This window comes from Gallus gallus, chromosome 5 (assembly GCF_016699485.2).
Source record: "Gallus gallus isolate bGalGal1 chromosome 5, bGalGal1.mat.broiler.GRCg7b, whole genome shotgun sequence".
Taxonomy (NCBI): Eukaryota; Metazoa; Chordata; class Aves; order Galliformes; family Phasianidae; genus Gallus; species Gallus gallus.
In genome coordinates, this window is record NC_052536.1 from 21,954,662 (window position 1) to 21,980,118 (window position 25,457).

At 36.5% G+C, this 25,457-nt stretch overlaps 2 long non-coding RNA genes across 5 annotated transcripts in view; both read left to right on the forward strand.

Annotated features, from left to right (window-relative positions):
* LOC107053450 overlaps positions 1-25,457 on the forward strand; it is a 258,977-nt gene that overhangs the window by 52,922 nt on the left and 180,598 nt on the right. The gene's annotated exons all lie outside the window — the stretch shown is intronic.
* LOC121110997 lies at positions 11,611-25,168 on the forward strand. Its single transcript, XR_005860537.2, has 3 exons — positions 11,611-11,781; positions 23,614-23,684; positions 24,938-25,168. It is a non-coding gene; the product is annotated as an uncharacterized LOC121110997 (long non-coding RNA).

The following is a 25,457-nucleotide window of genomic DNA, read 5'->3' on the forward strand; positions in this document are numbered from 1 at the left end:
TAAAAAATAAAAATATAAACATAGCAACCCCTGCTGAGTGAGACTAATACACGAAATGCAGCTGTCATCTCCTTCATTGGATAGATTTTAGAACATAGCAAGCCATGGTTGCAAAATACAGTTGCCTTGAGTCTGATTGTAACAATATACAACAGCCGTACTGGGAATAGTTACTGTAGTTAGGCAGAGAAACACCTAGTTTCTTTGTTCTTAATGGCCCATCACTGTGTGTTAGAACTTGAGCTGATCAACTGTGTGTGCAAAATACTAGCAAGGCTAAAGCTGAGCCAGGCTGAGGTTGCCAATATCTGTGCCCATCACTACTCACTCTTCTTGCTCATGGCTATTATTTATTCAGTGTAGTTCCCAACAACTTAGTTTCTTCCCAGCTGAGTTCTGTAGAAATGGCATAGGTTACCTTACCCTCTTATAATAGTAAATGTTTGCCATATCCTCCTTTGTTTTGCTGGAGCAAGCTGGGTTAGGATGAAACCATCCATGGCATGTCTGAGAAGTCACAGACATATGGCAGTTTAGGTGCCTCTAGAATTGTGACAACCGATCAGAAGTTCCTATTAGTTCCTATTTTGAACAAAAGCACCCAAAATTAATCATTTAATAGGCTTTCAATGTATGCATGTCTATGTTTGTTTGCTTTTAAATTTAAGCATATATGTGCTTAATACTATTTCAACAATAGCAAAATGACTGGACACTGCATTTGTAGCTTACAAAATGGGACAAGAAGAACATAACTTTTATCCACTGAATCTAAAATTCTAAATGCAAAAAAGCAGCATGCACCACCTAATTGGTAAACATTTTAGCAGGTTCACTGGTTGCATGAGCTGGCAGTGTGTGCTTGCAGACCAGAATGCAACTGTAGCCTGGGTTGCATCAAGAGTAGCACAGTCAGCAGGTCGAGGGAGGTGATTCTGCCCCTCTACTCTGCTCTTGTGAGACCCCACCTGGAGTACTGCATCCTGTTCTGGGGCCCCCAATACAAGAAGGACATGAAGCTGTGGAAGCGGGTCCAGAGGAGTGCCACAAAGATGATCAGAAGGCACCGCCCTTATGGGGACATGTTGAGAGAGTTGGGTCTCTAGTCTGGAGAAGAGAAGGCTCCAGTGAGACCTTACAGTGTTCCTCCAGTATCTGAGAGGGACCTAGAGGAAAGATGGGGAGGAACTTTTTATATGGGTGTGTATTGACAGGATGAGGGGAAATGGCTTTAAACTTGAAGAGGGAAGATTTAGATTAGATATCAGAAAGAAATTACTTACTGTGAGAGTGATGAGACACTAGAACAGGTTGCCCACAGAGGTTGTGGATGCGCCCTCCCTGGGGGCACTGTAGACCAGTCTGGATGGAGTTTTGAGCAATCTGGTCTAGTGGAAGGTGTCTCTGCCTATAGCAGGGAGACTGGAAATATTAAATGTTCCTTCCAACCCATACCATTCTATGATACTGTGTGAATGTACAGGGACATCTGTCATCAGGGCTATGTATTAAAGCATAAATTCTACTGTCTTCATTTCATCTGCATATAATTACAATTCTTGCTTGTCTTAGTCTGTCTTTTTCATCTAAATCTTGCTATTCATGTACTGGAACAATGAATAAGATACTACTAAAACTTCCTGAAGTACCTCTGTGTCATTGACTTCAGATAAATACATTTCTCTCCCTCCCCTTCCCATTAGAGCAAAAACTGCACATAATGTTATTCAACTGAAGGGATGACATTTGCCATTCAATTTCATCTGGTTCATTTGGCTCAATGAAAAGTGATTATCTCAATTATGTGCCTTGAAAATGAAAGGAAAGTGTGTCTTATTGTAGCTGCCTTTCTCCGCCTCAACTTCTGTTTTCATTCTTAATTCCAATAGTGTTTTCTTAAAATTATTAGCAACATATTCTAATTACCTATTATATTACAAAACATCTACACAAGGGGGGGCTGTTACACCTGAACTGAGGTTCCTTATAGAACCACTCCTGAACAAATCCATTATAATGAATTCCACAAATGAGCAGCAGATGTCAGCTCTCCAACTCTGATAATAAGATGATCCTTAACATTCTGTGTTGCTTCAGATATTCCCTATAGTTTTGTTTTATTGCTTTCCTGAACCAACCATTTCATTTTGCTTCCCTGAGTATCATCAGGAAGAAAATTCATAATGGTGAGATACCAGCAATGGGTGTTATTTGTTTATAAATAAGAAACAGCTGTTGCAGGAGAAATCTACCAGCAAGATAGGTGTGCATAATGAGCAGAGGGGGGGGGGGAATAGAAGTAAAGGCATGTTAAAGGAGAGGCACAAAATGGGGCCAGGAGAACACAACTGTGAATGAAAAGTTTGAGTGCTGTAGGACATTAGCTGACAAATAGGATCTAAATCACTCATCTTTGCTTTAGTTTTTATGATATCTATATCTATACTATTATCTATTTTTTCATAGAGCCTTTTGGAATCTACTTGTAAATTATTAAGACTTATTTCCACTTTTTAAAAATTAAGCCTTCTGATGCATTAGAAGCATAAGCTAACTAAGAATCAGAGAAACATAACCAAATAGTAACACATTTTATCATGTGCATATCAAAGCCTCTGTCTTCACTTTCCCTTCCTCCCTTTGTGCACATCTCCCACTCCCCTGCTTTCCCCCTCACCCAGAGATAAGTCACAAGATGTGTAATCCTCGGTCCAGGCCTCTCTCTCTTTTGGTAATTATCAGCAAGTTCTGTAGCTCCAGCAAAAGTGTCTGGAAATTCATCTTTTCTGGAAACAACAACAACAACAAAAACAGAGCAGGTGGGACAAGGAGAGTAAAGATTTCCTCATTACATAACGAAAAGATCCGTTATGGAAATAAATGGGAATGCCATTTTTGGAAGCACTTAAAGATAGTCTCATCAAAATTGTCCCATTCTAGTTACACATATCTAGAGAAAATTTGTTTTGATCTCTAGGCAGGATTGGGTTTGAAAACCTGTAAATGACAAATTTCCATAATGTCTATCTGGAACTATGACAAGCATCTATTGCACCACAGAAGTACTGTTCAAGAAGGCCATGAGGCTTACTGAACTACCAATTCTAGCTAGTGCTTAGTATATTCGCCTTAATAGCCAATGGAATGTGCAATGAAAAAATGTTACTCTATAGAATTCTCTGTGGTACTAAAGAAATCCTCTGCATTTTATGCTGTTTCTGGCTAAATCCAGACTAAATAGAGTTTAGGAAATGATCATTATGTCCCCTTTCAGTCACTGCCTTTAATTCTTACTTGAATAAGCGAGCAATTACAACATCATGGTGGATTCCTGTAGCAGTAGCACAGTTTCTGTTAAAGAATATAAATCACTAAAGAACACTTTACTGACAGCATATAGAATATTTTGTGTGCATCAGTTGGGTGTTTGTACAAACAGAAACCTGAAATCTTTATTTTCACAAGCAAAATGGATAGATTTCTGTAATCTAGTTATCAATAGGGACAGAGATCAGTAGTACAGTTTTAAGAAGACCTGGTTCTCACTTCCTCACCTTTTTTCCTCTCTGAAAAACATCCCCTAACCAACCTGCAAAACATGAAATACCCTATGGAATTAGTTTGAATTAAGAACTATGATGTGCAACTCATTTCAATCCAGGCAATCAAATTAAAATCAAATTTACAAAGAGCAAAATTAGGCCCCGAATGTTCTTTGAGTATTTTTGTAATTAGCTCTGTCTTCATTATTTTTTTACAGCTGCTTCTATACCTTCAGGTTCTGAGTAGAACTGGAGGCAGAGCTGAAACATAAAGAACAGTTGTTCTTACATATGAAAATGTACATTACAGTATCAAGTGTATGTGATGAGGGAACGTGGACAGACATCTGAGAAGAGGTTTCAATACCAATTTAATATTTGACATGCTTTTCTGAGTTCACAACTTCGTAGCCTGTGCAGAAATCTCACATGAAAAAAAATTGAAATGTTACTGTAGCATGTCTGTAGTATATGATGTTGCCATCCATAAAAGAATGGGGAGAGGAAGCACAGTTGTAAGATACAAGTGCTATTCAGAGAGACACTGCATACACAACAAGTTCTAGTGTTCTTAATTTAAAATCCTGGAGCAGGTGTTCATCTCCCTTATTATTGTTGTCCGGGAAATCAGAAAAGTGAGCAGCAGAAGCAATAGACAGCTTTTGTCTAGCAGATAATGGATGAAAATCCTTTATATCTGGGTCATGGTATAAATAATTATAAACTCGATATTTATATTTGGTATATAAATATGTAATATGCTCTATTCACGTAACCATTTCCTCTTTCCTTGCGACAAAATAGAGGTAATACAGTGTTGCTGTTTCTCATTGCTGGTAATGTCTATTAGAAGAAGCATATTCCATTCTGCTTAGGACTACCTTGAAACCTGGATGTATTTTAATGTTGTAGCTTCCACTAACTCCCTTCTGCCATCCCACTGTTAACTGGAAAAAAACAACAGTTAACATTTGAGGTTTTCCACATCCCTGTAGTACAGGAATGAATCTGAATGTAGGGAAGTATTTGAATGGGAAAGCAAAAGGTAATATTATGATATACTTTGACAGAATGTTCATCTGTTCTTATAAGCAGGAAACTTCATGTAACTTCATGGCATCTAAATACATCTAGAATCTGTTTTTTGTTGTTGTTGGTTGGTTGGTTTTGTTTTTTAATTTCTTCTTGTATTTTTGAAAGTAATACTTTGCTGGATAAACTTTTAAACAAGAGATTTGTAGTTTGTATGCAGTAACTCTGGAGGCGTAAGTGTCTGGGAACACCTTCGCCTGATCTGATCATTATAGAACACAGTTCTATACGGTTTTCTTCCTAGGATTTGAGACAAAAATAAAAGCTCATATTCTTCAAAATTCTGTCAGCCTTGTGAGTTTTAAAGTGATACCACATCTGAGATGCGCTTTGTGTTCTATGTCTTCGCTTTGATGGCTTTTTAGACAGCAAACACATACTGCTACTGAAAAAAATGAGACTAGACAGGTTGTTTCCCTCTTGGTCTACTTTTAAGCAAGTGTTGCAGGTTAATGGTATTTTCTTTTTAGAAACTAATTGGTAACCTTGTTTCAGGCATTTAGAGTCTCAGTGCTTGTTTAAAAACATTCAAACCCTTCTGCATTCTTCTCCATAGGATAAAGATACTGTGGGGAATTGAATTTGTGTAGAGGGTCATTAGTTGCTGTCTAAAGGGTAATTAATGGGAGTCTCCATTGCAATGCCTCTTGCAACAGCATCTTCAGCTGGATTGAATAAGTCTCCCTGAAATGCTATTTTAGTATCTTCTTATAATTGGCTGGCAAGTCCTAGATATATTGAGCTTACAGTTAGTGTATAAAGCTCCCTATGAGTCTTATGCACTGATATGTTGGAGTGACTTCATGTACAAAGCAGATTTCCTTTTCACACATACATGGTGACCATTTGTTGAAATAATGACTCAAACTCTACATCACTACTGAAAGCAGTGTTCTGTAAATCAAGTGTCAGGGTTGAGGGCATTGCATATTTGTGAGTGTAATCTTGGTCCAGTAAATGCAATATCATATAACATATCTGTTATTTAGCTAAATTACAACTTCCTGTATTTCCTCACCAGCTATGACTGAGAGAAATGCAGTTTTTTAATGTGTCCTCTCTAAAACACTACACATCTACTCCCTGTTTATATCACGAATATAGGAAAAGGGATGCATAATATTATTTTGCCTTGTAATACATGTATTCATCCAAGAAGAAGGAAAGGGAATGTAGTCTTTGAAGTCTATCCCAGGAACATAAGTGCTTTTATGAAGACTGGTTCATATTTTGATTAGATATAACAGCTGGGTAGCATTCACCCTCTTTAAACGCAAAGATAAACTTCTAATAGGAATTTAGGCCATATTTTCTATGTATCAAGAAGAGAGGGGAAAAAAAAAAACTAATTCTTCCAAATGTCCCACTGCCCTTTTTGTGTTTTCAGTGTCTCAGCAATCATGGAACTGTTAGAGAATCATCCTGGTTTAGGAAAAAATAGTATGGACAATTTTCTGTTCCACTATGGGATATAAGTACAATTTCCCTGTCTGGTTTCTTGATTGTAACAGCCTCCTCCAGCTAAATTGAAGGGTTTCTTGCTGGAGAACTAGAATTGAAGAGAAAAGCCCCTTCCTCTGTGATCACAGAAATCTTTCTTAGGCTGCATACAACAGAGAAAAACCTGCTATAGGGCCAGAGATTGGTGATTAGACTGTGGGAGGACAATTACTTGGCGAATGTTTTTCATACAGAAAGTTCAGGATTTATCAAAATCTGTTGCATGTGCTCCCTCACTTGCAGCTCAAGGATACCTGACAATACATTAAATAAAACAAGAAGAGCTATGATGTGTACAGTTAATGAGTTTTTCTGCTCTTTTATGTACAACTGATGGTGTTGAGATAAAATCAATGCTGTCTTGGCTTTAAGTTAGTGGAAAGTTCTTGCACCTTTTAAAATAGCTCCAAACTGCTTCACCTGTGCAGATCATTTTTTGGGTAGCATTTGTGCTCAACTTTACATCAGCGGTCCATGGGGTCTCATGTCCTAAAATTTGACTGTGACCAATATGAAGTTATTCAGTTAATGGTATAAGAAATTCTGTAACTAAAAGGCAACGTGGCTCCTCGAAGTTTCTTCATTGATCCTATCTTCATTATCTACCAGTGAATTGATTTGGAACCTGACACTGTATACTTTATCTTTTTTTTATCCTCTTTACTATGTAATATATAAGAATATAAAGAGATTTGATAGGATGCATCCAATCAATTACTACAATTTCATTCCTGATCTAGGGGTGGTATGTATAGATATAAAAAAATTGAGTTAAGCTACATTAAACTATTTACCCAACTAGAGGTCTACCTTCAAGCCTTTGAAATGTCAGAGGAAAAAGAAACAAAACAAGCAAAAAAATAAAAAATAAAAAATAAAAAATCAACCCTATAAATGTAGATCCAGCACTGAAAAGTTTAGCAACAGAATCCTATCCCAGGAAATAAAATGTCAACATAGAGAGCATTGATTAGTGCTTTTCCCAGCAAAATTAGCGAACTGTGATGATTCAGCATTGGCTTCAAGTACTGCTTCTGTTTTTATATTCCTCAAAATCAGGAGCATATAGCACGGCGGTTCTTCTTCAGTGAGGCTTAAAAGAAAAGGAAAAACAGTGGTAGGTCACTGTGGGATGGCTGCCTATTCTCTCATATATAGAGCAGCAGCCCCTGGGACACAATGGTAAAACTTGGTGTGTTTTCAAACATACATGGAAAATCTAATTCTTTTGCCATAGTGACAATGTCAGTCCAGTGCAATGAAGTTTTGTATTTAAATTAAGCTCATGTAATTAGACAAATACATTCATTAAAAAAAAAAGATTAAAAAGGCTGATTCCAAAAGACTGTCAACTTTTCTCTGTTCCTGAGTGAAATTTCTCGTGTCTTGTGAAGTCTACACTTCACAAACTTATATACCGAACATATACTCTGTATGAGTCTAAAGGTAGATGGGCCAGAACTTTGAGTACTTGTTATCTGATCAGCAGTCACAAAGCCATCAGTACTTGTTTGACCTATTCCTACCCAGTTCTTTTCTACTCATCTCTTGCTCTGCGAGTTTGGAGCCTTTTTTCCCCAGTGTAACCAATACTCAGACTAAAACAAAAACACCTCAACACTGTATCAACACATTCAAATGTGACTAACTTTGTACTGGAGTGAAATAATGTGATAACCTTCATCAGGGTGGTGGTAATATGCTCAAATGCTCTAACTATTTCTAGATATTTCTATGGCTTCTACCAAAGGAGCTGTGGTGGTAGTAGTAATTTATTATCATGTGAATAAGAGTCACACAAATTAGATACCCATTGCATTTCACATGTGGTGTTCAACTGTTCTAAAGCACCACTGGGCTGACTGATACGACTTTCTGTCCATTCACTGTCAATCTCTGACTGAAATGTCTTTCTGAGCATCAATGCCATATTGGGCAATCAAAAAAAAAAAAAAAAGAAAACAAGAAAAAAGAAAAGGAAAAAAATCAACACTTTTATATCCCTTTCTGTCTTGAATTTCAAATTAATTGTCTGAACTTTTTTTCCTATTATCAGTGCTGTCTTAAATAAGGATGGCTGTGGGTTTTGCTCATGAATATCTATCATGTTTAAGAAAACAGTGTATGCCTCTTAGATTTCCTTTTTACAGAAGTTCTCCTATTTTCTAATTCATTATTTAATGAACTCCTAGATTTTGTCATTCTCCAGCAATTTTATCTTCAGGATATACAGAATTATTCTTCCTATAATTACTAGAAGTCAACCTCACTACTGCATCCCTAGGTAATTTGACAAGCTCATCACTTATGTCTAGATTCAGTCCAGGACTGGTTTGCATAAAATTGCTGTAGGTTCACAGCATTCCTTTTTTTCCCTTGTCCCCTTCTTCTAAAGTCAGCCTTTTCTCTGCTGTTATTCAGCTGGGCAACATCTGGTATTCCAGCTCACTTCTTACAGCTCTCCACTTCGACTCTTTCACTTGCTTTAAATAAAACAGTTTCATTTCTTCCCTAGTACTTTCACTGTGATATTAAAGAGCTTCATGGATGGATATCTTTGCAAAGCTAGCTGATGCTTTTGTGTCATTGATTTCTGTAATTTAAATTTAATAATGTTTTATTTCTTTTAACTGTCTGTGGGCAATTTGTAAAATCATGATTTATCTTTCCTTTCTCTTTCATTTCCACAGTGTAATGAATCTACTCCAAGAAGTACTTATACTAAATTAACACACTACCTCTTTAAACAGATAACTTTCTCTTGGATGAAATTCTCATCTATTCTGAATGCCCATTGTCACAGAGCTCAGAATGTTAGACAAAGTGGAGCACTACTGTAGTGTTCCATGCTTTTCATGTCATATTATTATGAATTTCTTATTTTAGTTGTTATACCTCGTGCTGGATGCCACCATCTCCAAGTAATTAGTGACTACTCAACACGCAGAACATTTTATCTTTTATTACATCTTGTTCCCCTCTGCAGCTATGCCCAAATCCTTTTATAAGAGATAAAAAAAAAAAAAATGCTTTCAGCTATTTGCACATCATTATGCTCTTGTGACTGAAGACTGGATTTAAGCCAAGATTCCAGTAGCAAAGATCAAAAATTCTTTTGTGACAGCTAGCCTTTATTCTCATCCAATCTATTACCCTCTCCAGGTACTTTAGGTTTTAGATACTGGTAGTCCAGGGCTGAGTGATAGCATTTCTAGTTTGTGCAGGTGTAACATGAGGTGAAATTTATCTTAGCTTTCTAGCACACTCTTTTTGGTGAATATTAGAGAAATGAAGGAAAAAAAAAGTATACAGTGCATTTGATTTCCAGGTAATAGTGCCATCAGTCTTTAGCAGGTTTGTGAGCATCAACAGACTAAAGTACTGGTTGACCATAGCCACAAACAGCTCCACGCATTGTAACGCTTAAGTTTCTCCTCATTTTACACATGCAAATTGCCTCAATGATATTGAAGTCTAAATGATTTTTCTCACAGTTGAAAGGAAAAAAATAGATGTTAGTAATGATCAGTATTTATGTATGCACTCCAGCTGTAGCGATATATAGGGTATGCTATGTTCTTATGCAAACCTCTTACTTCAGAGTTAGTGAGATCTCTGTTATTTTGGCCACTGCCCTGCTCCTCAGGCATGTTATTAGTGTCCGTTGTAATTACAGGTTAGTGTTACAGCCTCTGACATAAATTAACCATCCTTATCGAGGCCTAGCATCCTGAGATGAGTATGAAATACTACAACTGTGTAAAAGAATGCACGTACATACTCTTCGTTGCATGCTGAATACTCAGCTTACAGTAGTAATGAGATGCTAGGACAACACTTTCCAGCAATGTCCTGGCTCTTTGTCACATGACAATTTGATGGGCATCTAAACCTTATACCCAGGAATGTCCATATCAAACATTGGATAACTGGTTCTTTTGTAAAACTGCCCTCCAGACAAAAGGCTTTTCAACAAGAGGTTCTCTTAGTGCACAAATGAGGCAAAATATCATAATGAATGGATTAAATATGCTACTTCAGGGTATTCTACAGTTTGTTCCCATTCTCTGGCAAGGTGCTTGGAAATTTCTGAATTGGAATTTCAGTTATTATTCATAGTACTTACTAATATTCTAAGTCTGCTCAATGCTGGCACCACTTCCCATTATTCCCAATGAAGACTTGGTGCTGCACTATGCATGTGGCAGTAATATTTTCCTCGATCTATTGAGAAAAGCTTCCTGAGAGTTTTTCTTTTCTTAACTCCATGTCCTCCCTGGTGCTCAGGGACATGATTTAGCAGAGGGTTGTTAGGGTAGTATGGTTAGGTCGTGGTTGGACTCAATGGTCTTTGAGGTCTTTTCCAACCTGAGTGGTTCTATGATTCTATATGCCTCAAAAATTTTAGGGCTTTCAGACATCCTTTCAAACAATCTGAGCAGGTACTGATTAGACCAAGGACTAAGCTTCAAGGTCAAGTCAAATTTTCCATGCACAGCCCAAGTGCTCAAGTTACTGGAAAATACTCCTCGGGTAGTGTTTTCTTCATTTCCTGAGGTCTAGCTGAACCTGTGCTTATTGACCTTCAAGGGTTACAGCAAAATCTTTCTTTCTCAGGCCTTTGCCTGAGGGGCAATTCCATGACTGAGTTGTCATTCTGGGAATTTGGTTGGCATTGTGTCAGTTTTGCTTCATGTCATTTTAGAAAACTCCAGCTTATCATGTCTCTCTACAATAGGATAGGTATATGATATATATTAAATGAAAACTAAATATGTAAATATATCCTGATAACTCTGGCAGTAAAATTATGTACTTGTCAACTCTAAAGCACTTTCATGTAAGCAAGAATGAGTGGTATATACGATTGATTTTTTAACCCTCTGCCAAAGTGTTATATATTCACAGTCATATCATATATCATTTAGCCTAGATGCATTTTCTTTGTGAGTGGAAACAATCCTAGTATGAGCAGGAGTTGCAGAATATGGATATAAGGCTCATCACCTAATATTACTGGTAACTCAATTTCTTTTTTCTTTTTTTTTTTTTCCTAATTACACTCATACTTTTAAGAATTGTTGTATTTTGATGATATGCAGCAAGAATCAGGGAACCTCTGATCTCTGAGGTTAGGTTTGTCATTAAAATATTTTGATAATTACAAGTAAGTTTGGGAAAAGTATGTTATTTTTTAGTGTTAAATAGTACAATGCCCATTTCCTTTAGAGGCTCTACTGCATCCGTGCTTTAGATTAAAATGTGAAACTGTAACAAGAGTAGCCCTTCTAGCAGGGTATATTTGCTGTGAAATGTTTATTAAACAGACCAAATTTGGCCAAATTATAGTATTTAAACTTCTTCGTCTTATAGCTATGATATTCAGCATGCTTGATTCTTCTACAGCTCCTACTGTTGCCCAGACCACATTTATTGCCAAAAAGAAGGAAGGACTATGACTCATTCTGACATGTCTGTTCTAGAACTGAAATGTACATGTAGAAACATGCAGCCACCTTCTGCTTAGATTAAAATACAGCGAAGCACTGAATTTGAGGGAAAAAAATCTGCTATTTTTTGATGGAGAGTAGAAGAACCAGTGGAGATGAAGTAGGATAAAGCTATTGGAATTTGGCAGATGAAATAGGTGTGTATAGAAGGTAAACTGTCTGCTTAGTTGGGAAGTGGTGTCTCAGCATTCTTAAATGGAAATGTGATAGGGAAAAATATCCAGCTGGCAAAAGTAATGCTACATCCCAGCTACAGCAGGAAAAAAATTGAAAGTCTCTTCAGTTAGTCAGTACTGCGTAGGCAAAGGAATCTGGAAAAAGAGTCCAAATGGAATAACATAGAAAAAATGTATAATGAAGAGTCTGAGGAGAAACACTAGGAGTTTGTGGGTGGGAAAAAGTGGATTTATGAGGTAAACCACCTGAGAAAGGAAGAAAGGAAAGAAAATTGCTGCGAGAGCAGAATCTAGTCTCTGAGCTAGGGTATTGACAAGGAACATGAGGAGTGAAGGTGGGGGAAGCAGGAACAGTTCTGCGAAATATCTGTGAGAGCTCTGACAAGAAAGGGTATTTGAGAACCTACAAAGAGGGGAAGAAGCTGCTGCTTTACTTATTGCATAGGCTCACATTCTTGGGATTTGTGTGGTGTCTGACATTTCCGACCCTGTATGTGCCAGTTGATGTAATAGGCATCATTTTCTCTTCTTCTGTTTACTTTAAGTATTCAGTACCCTGAACATACTACAGAATTCTTTTTTTTTTTTCCTTGTACTTTACAATTGTAACTTAGTGTACACTTCATAAGGGGAAAAAAACATGTTCTTGTTTTTGCTTGGCTACCTAACTTCCTTTCCTTAAGTTCTCAGTGACAGTTAGATTACTGTATGAATTGTGTTCGTGTAGTGAACCAAATACTCTTTTTGTTGTTGTCGTTCAGTGTGTGTTACAGGCCTTATACATAGCATGTTTTGCAACCCCCCACGGAGAAGTCAGTTACAGATTTGTTTTTCTCTTGTAATTGTTAAAAACATATCTAAATGCATCATAAACAGTAATACATTTATTTCCATAGGATGAAGAGTTTCATTATTATTTCCAGTTGACTGAGCCTATTCACAGAGATTAAGGCTACGAGTGCCATTTATTTATAGGCGTCCTCTATGATGGATCTGTGCTAATTTTAAGAGCTCTCTGCATCATATAGCTTATTATCAGTTCAAAGCATAATTCAGTTGTAACTGGAAATGCTTGTCTATTACACAGAGCAGACCTGGAATCTCAAAGCAGGTATCCAGAAAATAAGGCAAAGAATACAGTCAGTGCTCAGCTGTGAAAGGTTCAGTCCAAGTGATTTACCTGATACTGCGCAAGCATTCTATAGCAGAGAAGAAGGAAGATCCTGACTTTCTAGAGAAGTATTCTACGAAGCTAAGCTGGGAACAGTTTCTTTTTCTGCAATCTCATTTTTTTTATTTTGTTTTTTTTTTCAGTATTTGTCACATTTAGCAAAATACAACTTTCACTACACTGGAGACCGAGCAAAATAGGAGACAAAAATATTTAAAATCAAAATGAATTACAGTACTAAATTCTTGGAGAATAATTGCAAGAGATTATAAAAGTAACTAAGTGCATTATAACCATTGCCCATAATCCCATTCTAAAGTAAAAGGAAACACTGTTAGGTGAGAGAGACACCAAAAATAAGAGTTGTCAATTACGTCAATGACTCGTTATTACGTTCAATTCTCATTAACTCTGCAGAAATGCCATAAGTGAATTTTACACTTCCAGAGAACAGTGGAAGTATGTAAATATTTCATGTTACATCCTCAGATAAATGCCTATTAACTCTCCATCCATGTAACTAATATATAGAAACCATAAGAAAGAAAAAAAGACAGTTTAGGTTGAAAAAATTATGTTATGGACTACCACCTGTTTTCTTGTTCTGTCTTCCTCCTCTCCTAGTCTTTTTTCTTTCCTTTCTCCTTTTCCTTATTCCCTTTCAAAGGCTTAAAACAATATTGCTCAAGATTAAAATGCAAAAGATGTAAGAACTCTCTTTTGTGGCAGAGTTGTGCTCAAAATCTTGTTTCATGAGCAAACAGGAGAACCATGTGGGATATTATGTATTTTACATAAATAACAGTGTGTATATAAAATAATATAAGAATATATAAGTGTATTGTGTACATGTGTATAAACACAATAAATTATTGACTTTATAAATCTACAAAATTATTCATAATATAGTGGAAATCTTGTTAATCCAATCAAAGAATAACTATTAGTACATTATTACAGGAAAATAAAGGAAAATAAATAAATTAATTAATATAATAAAATTAATAAATATTATATATATTATTAAATAAAAATAAAATAAATAAATGCAGGAAAATAAATAAAGCAGAACAATATAGTTAAGATTCTTACAAGCATATTTATTATTTTCTGTCCCATTCTCCTGGTGTTATACTCATCCTTCCACTGTTCCTTTGAGTCCTAACATCAGTTGTTTCATTTCAATCTGTAATGGATAATGCAGTGAGTTGGCAGTATGTGGAGGTCTATACTGGGAAGCAGATGATTATACTTTCTTAATCCTTATAAGCTTATAGTTTCTTCTTCCTCTCTTCAGGACTTGCTAGGGATAATTTTCGGTTGTTAACACACCTATATGCTTTTGATCTTTCTTTACTGGTCTATAGTTCCATAGTATGTGTTAATTTACTACAGAAACTGCAATTAGCATTCTAAATATTTCTTCATTCTCTCTGCTGGCCCTAAAACCAATTTCATCCATCTCGGGTCCACTTTTCTTTAACTGACCACTCATGCATTGTTTATACCTGTATGGTGTTACTGTTACAGCTAAATCAAGTAAAACAAAGCCTAATAGGTTGTAGTCCTGCCAACTTGTAAGCAAAGCTTGTGGTATTCTAACACCCATTGCCTGTTAGCAATAGCTGTATCATAACACAGAGCTACAGGGTAATGTTACATTACTGATGTTGATATTACTGGACACTACTGGTCAGGTAATTATCGCTGAAAAAAGGTGAAGCTAATATATACATTACCAGTAGTGTCCTGGAGGGCTGAGATTAGCCAGTATCACTTCATTTTTACAATGATATAGGTTTCCATATCCTTAGTTTGTAATGTTGTCAACAAAGTAAAAAGGATTACACTACATTTTGGAATAAGAATTGCATTAAGGAATGAGTCATCATCCATCTGCCTTGGCTAAGAGCCAATACCAGATGCCTCAGAGAGGAGCATAAGAAACCCCAAGGCGGGCAATTACAGAATAACTTGCCCATATGAGAGATTTCTTCTTAATTCTCAGCAGCTAAAAATGTGCTTTTTTCCTGATACATGAAGGCTTAGAAAAGTTTTAATGTTTTTTTCCTCTTGTTGGGTTGTTTTTCTTGATACCTGATATTACTGTGGATGCCTTCATTATTCATATAAATGTGAAGTCCTTCTTGCAGTCCTGAGTGTTTGATATCAGAGATTTCTCTTAGCTGTGAGTTCTACAGCATAACTGTGCAGTGTGACTAAAAAGTAAAATCTTTTCTTAGGTTCATTTTCATTTGTCCTTAATATATTTCAGTTGCACTGAATGTCCCACTGCTCTTGTTTCATTAGTATTCCTCAGTCACTCACAGAAATTTTTGAAAAACATATAAGAAAGTTTAGACTCAGTCGTTAAGTATCAACGTGAACACCTTTTTTTCTTTTCTTTTTTTTCCTCCAGTAATGGAAATCTCTGGTTTTGCAGTACTTTATTGATCTTCATTATTCTTTCGTCTCATGTATGTCCCAAATGGCTAGCCCAGCAAAAACAGTGTTGTTCTCTAGGAGAAAATTTCCAATTAACTGGGGATTTGGACAAACTTTCTCATCTACTAGAGAGTTAGTGTGGATGTTACTGCATTGTGGATTGTTTTCTTCTCCTGTTATATGGAAACAATGATCTAGCAGCAGACAGCCCATCTGTTCAAGTTGTTGCTAAAATTCAAGGAACCATTTTCCCTTATTTCAAAGTGTATAGTTCCTGACTTCTACATATTAGAAAGAATGCAGTTCTCTAAGCTGTTTGTGACTGTCTCTACTGGAACTCATCTCAGTTAAAGACAGTGATTCTGTAAGCCTCTGTCTTCAGTCACTTGCATATACCATGTTTGCTGACAGATGAGGAAAACTGATGTTGAGAAGACTGCAAGAGTGACATACCTGAAAATACTTGAGAATTGTTTACACGAGATTTGCCTTATTTTGTAGGCTGAGGACATCCTTTTCATTGAGTTATATTAATTTGTTAGGATTGAACTACTGTAATGCTGTTGACTTGCAGTTTTGTTATAGATAAGGTTGTAGAAAATAACCATTTGTTCAGTGCTTTACTGTTAAGTGTTCTGGTGCTGAGCTAAGGGATACTAATGGCTCAGAGGCCTTGGAGTGCTTCTCTGTGTAGCAGTGCTTCTGGTAATAATCTAGATTTTCACCTCCATTCATCAGATAGCCCATGTTTGCTCCAGTAGGACAGATTTCCTGTCAGATCCATCATTCAGATGTTGGATCATTGCCACATAAATCACCCGAGTAAATCAGATCAAGCCAGAATCAAATCCAGTGTGGCCATTAATGACAGATATCGTATCATAAAATGCATAGCATGTCAAAGTTGAGAAAAGAATATAGCCCATCTGTTCACTAAATGTAATAAATCAAAGGAGATAAAAGAATAAAACGTGCTATCTTTAATGGAACAAAGGCAACTCAAATAGAAGACAGTAGGCATAGAAGATCTCCACTGCTTTGACCTGGTAATCCTTAACTGCCACACAAATAACTTCTGGCAGCATCACCAAGTTACAGCAGCCTCACAATCCTCCAGTCATGGTTTCTGAGCTCAGCTCCAGCTACTGGGTATTTATTTCTGTTGAACTGCCTCATTTCCTGCTGGCAGGATTGAGTACATGACAACATGTGCTTACAGCACAATGTGTGCACCTACAGTTGTGTGCACCCCATTGCCACCACTCTGGAGATACTTAATCTGTTCATTACTAAAAACACTCTAAATGTACTTTGTCTCATTTGAAAGACTCTAGCTAATCTAGAATTTGGGGCAGAAAGTAAGTGGTAGGCAATACTTAGAGGTTTGGGATTTTTTACTTTTCTGCCTGTATAAATATGGAGACAGACCATTGTATTTTGGAGAATAAGGGAACTATAGCCAAACTCTGACCTGTTACAAGTAGAATCAGACACAGATTCAGATTGTTCCCCATTATGATTTGAAACAGAGGTATTCTGAAATCTGATACGTAAGAATTGAAGAACTGGTGCTTTGGCAACAAGTAATCATGGGACAGTTGTCAGGATACAAGAAAAGGGGCTATAAAAGCAGTGCTAATTAGTTCTACTCCTGTGTAGAATCCTAGGAGCTTCTGTTGGGAGAGCACTTTAAAAAAAAATGTTGTACTGGAAGATACCCAGTAAGGATAGCAGAGAAGAAAATTGTAGAAGGATTTTGGGGAGGGTAGGTTTAATTTGTTAGGTTACTGTGGTTTCTGAACTATTAGTGGTGAGATCTGCTTTAAATGATAAAGGATATGGGATCTTTACTTGCCTGTTCTATTACGGGTACAGTTTGAGAGAAGCCTGGGGGATTGGGGTACACAATTTCCTTGGTTATAAATGAGTGGAATGTTAATATGTATCGACTAATAAAATGTGCGGGTAGAGTTCTGTTCATATGTTCTCAGGGGGGAGACAATTATAATTTTCCTATGTAATCATATAACAAACTTGTTTAATGGCTGATGTGATTTCTGAGAACCACTACTGTCTATAACATACAAGTCTGTAGGATTTTGTGTAAAAACACACAACAGACTAAAAAAAAAAAAAAGGAACAAAATGCTATCCTACTGTCCCAGTAAAGTCAACATAAGTGGATGTCAAATAGCTCTGATGATTACTTATCCTGGGGAGCCATTACAGGCAGTGGCAAGGATTAGACTTTCAGCTGAGACACTGCTTCTGAGAATCTGAAAATGAGGGATTATTTAGGTGAAAAGATACTGGCTGAAAATGCATGATGAAGCCTCAGAGTCAGAGGGAAAAGGCCAGGGCTCAAGAGACAGAACTGAGTAGTTTAAAGGAGAATTATTAAGATAAAAATGACATAGTAAAAAAAAATATCTGTATCTATATTGCTGAAAGTATGTGGGACTATCTACTAAAATTGAATGTCTCTCAGAAATTTAATTTATTCTCCCACTCTCTGGTTTTCATTTTGAGGACAGAAGATTGTATAAGTAGGTTTTAAAGTAGCCATTGAACTTTATAATTTAAAAGAAAAAACAGATATTTCCTTGTTATAGACTAAGTATAAAAGCTGATTCGAACAGCCAGTTTTTCTAGGTGTCTTTGTTACTGTGAATGGAAAGTGAAGTTATGATCACCCTAGTAGATGATTTAAGGAAGGAATTCTTGAAGTTACTTATGTAACACTTAGAAAAAGAAGAACAAAAACAACAAAAAGCAATGAACAAATGGAAAACTTCAGTACAGTTCTGTATGGGTGAAATGATTATTTTACCCGTCGTGGATAAAAGAGTAAAGCCAATGTATCTTAACCAGTTGATAAAATATTCCCTTGATCAAAATGTAAGGTAAAGATCTGTTTCCCCTGGGCTTGTGACTATCCAAACATCAAACCCCTTAATGCATCCATTTCTCCTTCAATTTTGATTACATCGTGCTGCCAGATTATGTCAGTATTATAGTTCTCAGGCTTTGAGAGTCCCAGGGCAAACCTGACTCTACTTCCCTGAGAATTACAGTTCTGAGGATTTTCCACCTGTTATTTCTCAAGGGACTTCTTTTATACTTAGTAGCAAAGTAGTAAAGACCTTACAGTTTAATTCTTTTCCCACTGCTTAAGTAAATCATCTCTCTTGTACTGAACACCATTCCAAATCATTCTTCATGGCATGTATCTACAGTTAAGAGGCTTTAACAGTATCAACTTTTTTTGTTACCTGAAACTCACCTCTTATTATATTCTCTTTATTTCCTACTATTTCTCACCTGCTTGTGAGTTACTTGGATTCATAGGAAAAAACAAAACAAAACAACAACAAAAAAAAAAACAACAATTCATTCTAGTACAAATAGCTCCTTTTCTGCTTTGGCACTTCTGTCCCATAGGCTTGAAGTTGCACGTAATTTCAATCATATATATTTTACAGTGAAAACTCTGTACTTTGGAGAGCAGAATAATGACACTAATGCTTTACCAAGAAATATTTGTGTTCTGGATATTTTCCACCAAGTTTCATTAAGCCTCATGTTCCCACCTCAGTATTTGGTGGGTGTTCCTACTAGTTAACTCTATACAAAGCATAAAACAGTGGCTGATGCCTTGTTGCAAATCTCCTAAACATGAGCGTTGGCAACCTGATTATCTGCTTTTGTTTAACTTTTCTGTCCTGGCCTTCCACACAAATAACTGAATAGAATTAGACAAATGTATGGTTTTTTGTTTGTTTGTTTGTTTGTTTGTTTTTGCTGCTTTTCTGGGGTGGAATTATTAATACTTCTCAACTGATGATCACCAATACTTCATTGCTACAACATCCAGTCTGTGCTGTCCTCAGGAAACATCATCTTCCTTCATTCTGATCTGTTTTGCACTAGAAGCTGAAGAGATCATAACTATCTCAGATTACTGTGTTTCTCAGTTTGTCATTACTTGGAGGTCATCCTATTCCTTATGGAGTGGGTACAGAATGAACTAGAAATACGTCATCCTGGGTAATACTGAAGAATCTACAGTTTCATTTTCTTTTCTAAGTGTTCCTGCATGTCTCAAAACTGGTCATGAACATTCATTTCTGCAGTTATTCATGATTATTTCCTTATGTCCATATTGAACAAACATTATTTACATGTATTTGTGTTCTACTGAATATCAATGAGTTATGATACATGTAGAAGTGAATTCTACAAGTGGCCAAAATTTAGTAAATAAAGAGTAGTCATTGTCTCACATAACACATTGGGTATCAGCATGAAGATTCATGGAAAAAAATTAACTTTAGCCTTGAATGTGGTTTGTGGAGGACAATGTAACATATTCCACAACAAAATAGGATTTTGTGAACTACAAGGTGTCTTTATAAACCATTAAGGAGACAGCAAAGAGGCAGTTTCACTGAACTATGTAGACTTAATGGTATCTGTAATGTCAGTGTGAATTGTTAGAGCTATTCTGGCCCTGATGGTAATACAGAAGTTAGAGGGAGGAACACGAAAGTAGGAATGTAATATGAATTAAAAGTTGGGAAGATTATAATTCACAGTGAAATAGATGAAATTCTTCTATATGAAAATGCTTCTCCAGTATAAAAACATCTCCTGAAGTCCTTCATAAAAATGTAATTAGCCTATTAAAAACAGGAACAAAATGGTGGTTTGGGATCAGACAAGCTGCTTTCAGAACAGGAATCAAAAGCCTTCCAAAGATGGTGGTGGATTTAACAGTCTGTGATAAATTATGTCAAATTTTCTTCCTATGTGAATCCTGGAAACAAGAATTGTATTTGGGCTCATTTCTGGGAGGTCAGTATGCTAAGGTCAATGCTTCTGATATTGAAGCCAACACTATTTTATATTTCCCTTTTATATATGAGGTAAAAGATGCAAAGTAAAGTGACTTGCTCAGAATCCCATAGAAGTCAGTGGCAGTGCTGGGAATAGATATCATGCTGGGGAATCAGCAGTTGCTGACTTTAACGTTTGAGTAAATGTTTGAATACAAAATTATATTGGTAGGTACTTGAACTGTGCACTTAAGAAATAGTCTTCCAGCATTTATTCTTAGAATCACAGAATTGCTCAGGTTGGAAAAGACCTCAAAGATCATCAAGTCCAACAGCAACCAAACCATACTACCCTAACTCTAACAACCCACTGCTAAATCATGTCTCTGAGCACCTCATCCAAATGGATTTTTCACATTCAGGGATGGTGACTCAACCACCTCCTTGGGGAGTCTGTTCCAGTGCTTAACAACCCTTTCTGTAAAGAAGTTTTTCCTGATACCTACGCTAAACCTCCCCTGGCTTAACTTGAGGCCATTCCCTTTGTCCAGTCACTGGTCACAGGTGAGAAGAGACCAAGTCCCCTCTCACTGCAATCACCTTTCAGATATTTGAAGAGAGCAACAAGGTCTCCCCTCAGTCTCCTCTTCCCCAGACTAAACAGGCCCAGTTCCTTTAGTTACCACTCATAGGGCATATTCTCCAAGCCTTTCACAAGCCTGTTTGGATCTGCTCCAGCACCTCAACGTCCTTCCTGTATTGAGGTGCCCAAAACTGAACACAGTACTCAAGGTGGGGCCTCACCAGTGCCAAGTGCAGGGGCAGGATCACCACACCATTTCCTGACACAAGCCAGGATGCCTGGGCACACTGCTGGCTCACATTCATATCTTGTTCTTATCTCCTTTAAAAGGAAAGTACTCTGGGTATCTGTGTAACTGAATTATCAAGATAGACAAGCTGCAGGTTTTTCCTTGTTCATATTTGGAAGGAATTTCATGCTGATAGTGAGCAGCTGGGATTTTTTCATCCCCTGAAGAACAATAAGTTCTTGTAGTGTCATTGTTTGAGCCTTGAGTTTTTGCCACGGACAATACTGAATTAACTTAGAATTGCATAGTCAATCTGTCTCCTCTATAGTGTGTATGAACTGTATGCTAGGAAATATTCATTGCATGACAGTGCTACAAAAATTCACTAGGCATTTTGACTTTATTTTACTTCATAACTTACTGGATACTGCAGCATTGTGATTGGCTGCTTTTAAAGAAAGAGATATTTAATCATATCTAGATTTTATGCCTTTTACATTAAATGTATTAAATCAAGAAAAAGGAAAAGCACATGATGTGATTCTTGAAACTTTCAAAAAATGTTTGGAATGAGCAGAGAAGTGTCAGATTCATAGAAATGATGAGACAATGACAATTTTGCAAAATATAGTTTGAAAGCAATGATTGGTAGAAATGTTCCACTGGGAAATGGAGAGCTAGAACAGCAAAGGTTTGTGTCCTCGTAAGGTGGCAGAGCAGAAAAATAAATTAAAAAAAAAAAAAAGAGGAAAGGAAAGGAAAAAAGAAAAATGCCTGTGTGGATTTTTCTTGTCTTTTTTCCCCCTTGTCTGTCAGTGAGATGCATCTGCAGCATTACACGTCTCTTTTTGCCTTAGCATGCCCACAGTCTGACTGACAGTAATGGCAGATGTGATAGAATCTCAGAACTTGGTGTGGAAGGTGTGTGCTATCATGTCTGTGTATGTTGGTATTGCAGTAACAGCTTCCTGATATAAATACACAATTGTAGAACCAAAAATTACACATTTAAAATTGTCAGTGTGAACTTTGATCTTATAAAAGAAGAGCTTAGATTTCAGATGAATTTTATTGCTTGATTTCTTTGGTTTTAAGCTGTATGCTAAACAAATAACTGTGTTTCTGTCCAGCAGAAGACAATTGTATACCTATACATCAGACGCTTATATATGGGGAAGCAGAGGGGTCAATGGCATTAGAAACCAAGAGTAGAAGGACATATAGGAGGAGAATGGAGTAAGGAGAAGCGTGTGGTTTCGAGCTTATGCATGCTCATAGGGAAATCTACATATACTTTTTTTTGTGGAGGGTGAGGGGGTGGGGGAGGGGAATTTGTTTCTTTCCATGTGTGTAACCATAACATACAGTTATACAGTTGGGATTTAATGATGCCGCCAATGTGTTTTTTTTTTTTTTTTTTTTTGTGTGTGTGTGTGTGTGTGTATTCTCTGATATGTGTCATAAGAGGATAACAGAGCAGAAATTAAGAAAAGAGAAGTGGAAGACTTCACAAATTATGTGAATGCTATTAAATACTGGAAAATTTAAACTTAATTTCTAAGTTGAAAAAAACATTGCACCTTAAGTAAATATTTTAATAAAAAATATTGCTGATTGTTAGTTTTGTTGATTTTTGCTCCTACCCCAAAGGAAATAAAATAAGATCCCTGTATTTTTCTGGCAGGACTTCATAGTTTGCTTTTATCAGTTTGATTGTTGGTTTTGAAAAACAATGTTTATTAAAAAAAAAGAGAGAGAGAGAGAGAGAAAAGCATTCTAACTTAAAAAAGCCAAGGAAGGAAATTTGTATTTATTTGAAAAATATGTGATTTTTAAGACTGTACTTTTAGAGAATATAGAAAATACATGGATTGCTTTGATAGTAATGCCATCTATTTTATGATGTTGGCTCCACAGCGTCAGAGGTGGATGTATGATTGTGGTATGGTAGTAGAGGTTAAACCGTTCTGTCAGTATTCCATTATATTTTGTTCCTGTGCAACAGGTGGCAGCAGAGGGGCAATCTGACAAAATGATGTCTGACATGGAAGTGTATTTGAAGCAGAGGTGTGTCATTGAATTCCACCATGTGGAAAAAATTGCACCCACTGACATTCATAATGACTTGCTGAACATTTCCGGAGACCAAATAGTGGATGTGAGTGCAGTGGGGTGGTGGGTGGTGCATTTCAGTAGTGACCACAGTGGTAGTGTGTCAGTTGTGCTGGTACAGATATTTACAAGTGTGGAACGCAGGCTCTTGTTCATCGCTGTCAAAAAAGCATAGCTGCTGGTGGGGACTATGTTGAACAGCAGCGACTTGTCAATGAGAATTCAGCTCAATCAAATAGTGTTGTTTTTCTCTTTGCTGTATTTTCCATGGAAATAAATGGGTGGCATTACTTTCAAAGCAGCCTACATAATAGAAACTTAGCAAATAATAATTTAAGATATGTAGAATTTGCTAGCCAACCACAGATATAACATTTTTAGGTAAAATGATTACTTTTTATTTATTTATTTATTTCAGCTTTTTCAGTTCCATTAGATTGCTGGTGGACAGAACATACTTTCACGTTCAAATACTGCTTGGCAGATCTGGTATGTGCCCACGGAATCTGCTAATTTTTAGATCCAGAGAACCTAGCACCTTGATATCGTTAGGAATTACTTCATTTTTAACCCCCTAGTATAGATATAAATCTATGTAGTTGGGATTTCTGTCAGTGCCTCTTTCATATGCTTAGTACCATATTTTTTAGTAGTACAAAAGAAAATTCAGTAGGTATATGTGTGTGTCATATTGCACTCTGATTTTAATTTTTTTAAACAATTTCTGTATTACATGCTGTACTGTAACACAGAGATGCTCACTTCTGTTTTTATTGAGATACCTCAGTTACTGGAGTACATCAAAGCTCAGTAGATTAACATACAGAGCTCTCATGTGGTTAGAGCCCAGTCCAGGGCAAATGCAGTAAAAAGAGTCATAACTGAAAGCACTATATCACAGAAGGCAAAAGCTACACGGGATAAACACTGTAGGTACTGGTGGATATGAAGGTGAGTAGTATTAATAGCAAAAATATTTGCCAGGATGATCGTGGTGATGTTACTATAGGAATAATAATTACTTTCTATTAGAGATACTACAGCAGTACTGTTCATGTATGCGGTAGAATAGGTTGCACAAGAATGCTGTTTGAGAATGGATATGAGTTGAGAAATAAGGAAGCTTGGAGGAGATTTCAAATTGAAGTTGTGTTGGTTGAACTGGTGTTAGATTGGGAGACCTGGACCATGATGACTACACCAACATGGTGAAAGCAGTAGTAATTTTGTGGTGGGTGTTAGCAACAACGCTGGCTGTAGCACTGGTGTGTGCAGGATATTATGCATAGAAATACCATGGCTATTTTTCTGTAAGTTTTTGCTGCACTGTCCTCCACCTGCCCGCTACATCACTAGAAGAGATTATACATTTCTCATTAATCACTTTTGCTGTGCACTTGGCTTCTTATCTGTGAGAATAGCTTTCTTATGGGTTGCACCAGTTCCTGCTTGCAGGAGATTTCAAAGTATATTCACCAAATATCTTTCAGATAAGAGAGTAAATTGACAGTCTAAAAATGTAACATTTTTTCATTGCTACTTGAGGCCCATAATCTCAGTAGCAGAGAAATATCTTTAAAGCATTTTAATAATCAGTGTGATCCTCCTTTTATAGTTTTCTAAGATTCTCATCAAAATACGTCTGCTACAGGAAGGTATAATTAAAACAACTGCTTTTCTTGCATAGTGTAAGAAATCTCTTAAAGATATTTCTGACTAATGTTTTTTTTTTTTTTATGAAGGCCAAGATCCTATTGCCGTTTTGTGCATCCTAGAATACCAAAATATCAATTTCCAGAAAATATGAAGTCTTACTAAATATTTACTTTATGTACATATATTTCAACTTTTCTTGTCAAATTTTTTTTTGTCAAAACCGAAAATTGGACCTCAAGTGAATTAATTGAAAAGACCACACATCCAACAATAAAATACTTATATTTTAATGGCAATAAACTGAAAATATCTTGAAATTGTCTTTCTTCTGATTTGTTTTAAGTAAGTTTAGTTAAGGGAAAAAAATATTGATGCAGTAGCGGGAACTGAAACGACCTTGGCCTCCATAGTATTAGTAAGGGAGGAATACCAGAAATTTCAATGCACAATCACAAGCAGTGCTAGAGACTTGCAGTAATTTTACCATAAAGCCACAGTTTCTGGAGACTTGTTACTTCAGTAGTAATGCTGGTCATACATTTTCTAGAAGTATGTTTCTAGCCTTGAAAAGTTTGAAAATTCAGATGTTAGAAAGAGAAAAAAATC